Here is a 5556-nt window from a genome sequence, read left to right as displayed (position 1 = left end):
TTGCTGCTAATATATTGACAGAACACAGGTGGCGCTGCAGCACAGCTTTTCCTTTGACCCATGTACTGCAATGGAGAGAAGCGTTCCTGTACCTGCCTCTCCATAGCATTACATGGGGGAAAATATTTTTTTTTAACTTTTTTGTTGTTGTTTTAATTAAAATTTAATTAAGCTTTGACCACATATGGCAGGGTAGGCACTGCCTCCCCTGCCTCCTATGAGTGCACGTCCCTGGACCCAATAGGAATTTAAGGAGAAAAAAAATCAACAGTGCTGTGGACCGCAGCAAAGAAAAGTGTGCAGTGTGGGTTATAATTAAGAGGTGGGCGGGGCTAAGGAGACCAGCGGCCACAATTGTCTCTAAGCACATTTCTGTCTTACTCTACTAGTGGTGTATATTTTGGGTTTGTGTATTGGAGGCTTAACTAGTTCAGCAGCTCTGCCACCTCTCCTGCCCTTCCTGCTCTGTGGTGGTCATCATGAGTTAAAGTCCAAAATCATAGCAAACTAAATCGTTTAACTGCTTCTTAACTCAGTGCATTTTGACAGTTTTTCACAGTATGACACTGTTAGTTCATGTGTGTCATATAGATATCATTGTGCTCACTCCCGTGGAGTTATTTAAGAGTCCGCACTGATTGCCTAAAGTGCATGTCTGTCAAAAGAACTGAGATAAGGCGACAGTCTGCAGAGGATTAGATAAAAGGTAATCACAGAGGTAAAAAGTATAATAATATAACTGTTGGTTATGCAAAACTGGGTAATGGGTTATAAGGGATTATCTATCTTTTAAACAATAACAATTCTGGAGTAGACTGTCCTTTAAATGTGTATTTTTGGGGTTTGTGCACTGGAGGCCTATTTAGTTTAGTAACTCTGCCTGCTGCTGCCTTTCCTGCTCCCTTCCTGCTCCCTTCCTGCTCTGTGGTTAGGCTTGCCAGAAGTCCCACTTTGACTGGGATTGTCCCTTTAGAGGCGCTGTCCCAGTGTCCCACCCGGTTGTTCATTCTGTCCCAGTAGGGTTTCCACCTCTGGGTTTCAAATCATGTGTCCGGGTTTCAGACCACCTTAACGTTCGTATCTTTTAAAGTTCACATTTAGTACGACAGGCTGAGTGAGTAGCATAGGGCTTTTTAATTTTGTAGTACTACTTGGTTTATTTTTCTAGGAATTTAACACCCCCTGACCGACCCCTGGTGACATCACCGGTGATACACCTTTAGGGGTAGCATGTGGGTATGACCAGGAAGTGCAGACAGGCAGGATTTTTGGCGTGGATCTTGCTTTACTACATGCAGAATAGCATTTTGGCTGCAATCTTTCTGCATTATGGTATAGTGTAGCCTCTTAATGAGCTTTAGCAGGTACGTGTTTTTGACTTATTTCATTCAGTGTTGTATTAATGCCTTATCAGTATCCGGTTCTTTTCCTTAATTAGATACATAAAACACATATTAAACTGCAGATATTAAATTGTGTGATGTATATGCTTTCCACTATTTTATGAAATTGATAATTATGCTTGATGTTTGGCATTATTTAGAATCTGAGATTCAGATGAATGATTTATTTGCTCATGTTGTGTATCGGTTGCCATGAAAACGTAATGGTGCCTTTTTCACTAGGGGGTGGTGTTATGGTCTATTTAAACTGTGTGATTTTCTTGTTATTTGACTGAGGAAGGGTAGAGTATCCGCAAAACATTATGCACATAAAAGCTACTACTTTAAAAGGACCAGTAATCACCACGCCCCTGACCACACCCCCACTGACACAGTGCCAGGTGGTCCCATTTTCACCTCTAAACATTATGGTAAGCCTATTTATGGTGGTTATTTTCAGTTAAAGTAAAAATTGTAGCAAACTGTTAGCTGCTGTGTTTAAGGTTCTCTAAGCCCGTGCTTGTCCTCCACCCTTGGAGGTGTATTTTTGTAGTTTGTGTACTGGAGGCCTCCCTGTTTCAGTAACTCTGCTGCATGCTGCTGCCTCTCCTGCCTCAGCCTGTCCTGCTCTGTGGTGACTGCCCATCATCTGTCAATACCTTATTCTTAGGGAACTGCTGGCTGCTGGGTCCAAGCGACTTTAAACTTGTGTTTGTCCTCCTCCCATGGAGGTGTATTTTTGTGGTTTATGTACTGTGGGGCCTACCTAGTTTAGTATCTCTGCTGCCTGCTGATGCTTCTCCTGATCGTGCCCTTCCTGCTCTGTGGTGGTCATTATTCTGACATAATCTACTGTTGTAAGATGCAGACATCCCAACTCTCCCTGAAGTTTAGGGAGTCTCCCTGATTGTAATAGCGGCTCCCTGATGCCAGCAAATGGAATGCAATCTCCCTGAAATTCCAAGAACCATGATCCAATGTGGCCCAAATCTGGAAAAGTGCTTCTTTAAGGAATGCCTTTAGTGGCTGGGACGTTATAGAACCCTCAAAGCCTGCATCAGTAACCAAAAAGCCCCCACTGATTTTAATAAAATAAAAACACAAATACTACCTTATTTACTGCATGCTTCTATTCTAAAATATTTAAACATTCAACAAGCGTACGATCACTGGAAAATAGGTTTATTGTATGTGGTTGTGCAATAAAGCTACTTTTTAAAATGTGACTTTAGTGGGAAGCTACTTTAATGATAAGTATCTTATTTAGGGTTTGAAGGTGTCCAATATATAACTGGGAGGGGGAGGGGGTGGCGCAGTAGCGGGTGAAGCCACGGGATGTCTGAAGATGACTGTTTTCTGGTGTGTAGTAACACAATCCTCCTTACAGTTAGTAGAATCCGGCAGTAGCTTTACTCAAACAAGTACCATAGCAGATATTTGTGAATCCTTCATGTTTTGCTGCAGATTACAGAATTCTGAGGTTCCAGAAGTGGTATTGTCAGGTAAAAAGAATTTACTTCTACAAACCTACAACAGAAGTTTCCAGCTAACTTTTCACACAGAGAAAAACTAAGAGGGTGGCAGGATGTGACTTGAAAGCTCAGAGGAATAAGCACAAAAATGAATACAGTAATAAAACAGAACACTAGAGGGAGCACAACAACTAAATATAAGTCATCATCTGTCACTGCCTAATCCTTAGGGAACTGCTGGACGCTGTGTCCAAGGAACTGTAAACACATCGTTGGAGGTGTAATTTGGAGGTTCATGTACTGTAATCAGAGGCCTACCTAGTTCAGGTAACTCTGATGCCTGCTGGTGCGGCCTCTCCTGCCCTTCTCTGAATTGAGTTTCCAAGGATAACTATAACTACAGGGGTGTGAGAAGGTAAGGAATGTGGATACTTTAGCATGAGGGGTTTGAAAAAGAATCAGAGTTGGAAAAAAGAGACAAAAGAGTGTTGGGAAAAGGTAGTACTAGTGAATCATTTATATTACTGTTATTATCAAATGCTTTTACTTTTAATTTATTGTTTGAATTCTCTATATGTGTCACAGTTAGCATTGGCATTTCAGAGCAGTGTAATTTTGTGCTAAAATTAATGTTTTGTGGACATCCCATTGGTGTTAATGCAATTGAACACATTTTATGTCCAAATCAGCCAAAAATGACGAACCTAATATTTCGGATGAACCATATTGTTTGCATGTGCACATGTATAGTGGAAAGTGCAGTTCTCATGATAATCTAAAGTCTAACTAAACAGAATTTTTACTCAAAGTGTAAAATGTTCTAAAAGAAAAAGGAGAATTGTTTTTCTTCCTTATGTCATTTTTCATTTTTACATTGAGACGAGGTGGCCGAGTGGTTAAGGCGATGGACTGCTAATCCATTGTGCTCTGCACGCGTGGGTTCGAATCCCATCCTCGTCGTTTGCTTGTTTTGCGCATATGTGTTTAAAACATGACCAAATGAAAATCAAGTTGCAATCACGCTCATGATTCAGACAGGACATGTATCTTTAAACAACTTTCCAATTTACTTTTATCATCAAATTTGCTTTGTTATCTTTGCATTCTTAGTTGAAAGCTAAACCTAGGTAGGCTCATATGATAATTTCTAAGACCTTTAAGGCCGCCTCTTATCTGAATGCATTTGACAGTTTTTCACAGCTAGAGGGCGTTAGTTCATATGTGCCATATAGATACCATTGTTCTCTCACCTGTGCAGTTACCTAGGAGTCAGCACTGTTTGGCTAAAATGCAAGTCTGTAAAAAGAACTGAAATAAATGGGCAGTCTGCAGAGGCTTAGATACAAGGTAATCACAGAGGTAAAAAGTATATTACTATAACAATGTTGGTTATGGAAAATTGGGGAATGGGTAATAAAGATATTATCTATCTTTTTAAACAATAAAAATCTGGAGTAGACTGTCCCTTTAAATCTGATCTTTTCACCTTTGTTTTCATACTTTCAGGTTGCGTGTTCAAATCATGTCGGCGTCATGCTTTCTTCACAAAGCAGAATATATTTGAAATTTATATTACATCGTTATTAATTCAGATGATTCACAGGAGGACAACCATGGAACATCTAAACTATAATCGTGTTTGTAACGCGTCCATCGTCGTCAGCAGTTGCGCATGCATCCTCAAAGGCATGTTGGATGCACGCTCAGCCACCTCAGCACGAGACAGCTTCAAGAGCTTCAACTCTCAGCTGCAACATAACAAGCTTCAGGCATCTACCGCATATGGAGCCTTAGCAGGATCGGTGCTCCGCCTCCATATGAGACCAGATGCCTGATCGTTACAGACGGTGACACTGCGTGTGTCACCATCTGTAACAATCTTCTTCTGGTGCCGGCGGGAGGTGTTGGCGAGTTGCGGGTGGGTGGCTCAGCAGGGAAGGGAGTGGGAGTGCCCTAATACAAAAACAAAAAAAAGGACAGGGGGAGAGAGAGAGCAAAAGAGAGGGAAGAGAGAGAGCAAAAGAGAGGGGAGAGAGAGAGCAAAAGAGAGGGGAGAGGGAGAGCAAAAGAGAGGGGAGGGAGAGCAAAAGAGAGGGAGGAGAGGGAGAGCAAAATGAGGTGGGGAGAGAGAGCAAAATAGGGGGAGAGAGAGAGCAAAAGAGAGGGGAGAGAGAGAGCAAAAGAGGGGAGTGACAGAGCAAAAGAGAGGGGAGAGAGGGAGCAAAAGAGAGGGGAGATAGAGATCAAAAGAGAGGGGAGAATGAGAGCAAAAGAGAGGGGAGAGAGAGAGCAAATAAGAGGGTAGAGAGAGCAAAAGAGAGGGAGAGCTAAAGAGAGGGTGTCATCGTCTGTAACAATCTTCTGCTGGTGCCGGCAGGAGGTGTGGGCGGGTGGGCAGCTCAGCAGGGAAGGGGAGGGAGTGGGAGTGCCCTAATACAAAAACAAAAAAAAGGACAGGGGGAGAGAGAGAGAGCAAAAGAAAGGGGAGAGAGAGCAAAAGAGAGGGGAGAGAGAAAGAGCAAAAAGAGAGGGGGGAGAGTGAGAGCAAAAGAGAGGGGGGAAAAGGAGAGCAAAAGAGAGGGGGAGAGGGAAAGCAAAAGAGAGGGGGAGAGAGAGCTAAAGAGAGGGGGGGAGAGAGAGCAAAAGAGAGGGTAGAGAGAGAGCAAAAGAGAGGGGAGAGAGAGCAAATGAGATGGGAGAGA

The 5556-nt window shown here is 42.6% G+C and overlaps 1 non-coding gene across 1 annotated transcript; it reads left to right on the top strand.

Annotated features, from left to right (window-relative positions):
* The first annotated feature begins 3732 nt into the window (after positions 1-3732).
* Positions 3733-3814, top strand: TRNAS-GCU (transfer RNA serine (anticodon GCU)). The gene has a single exon. It is a non-coding gene; the product is annotated as a tRNA-Ser (tRNA).
* The last annotated feature ends 1742 nt before the right edge of the window (positions 3815-5556 follow it).

Source organism: Bombina bombina, chromosome 6, assembly GCF_027579735.1.
Source record: "Bombina bombina isolate aBomBom1 chromosome 6, aBomBom1.pri, whole genome shotgun sequence".
Lineage (NCBI taxonomy): Eukaryota > Metazoa > Chordata > Amphibia > Anura > Bombinatoridae > Bombina > Bombina bombina.
This window is presented reverse-complemented; position numbering and strand designations above follow the sequence as displayed.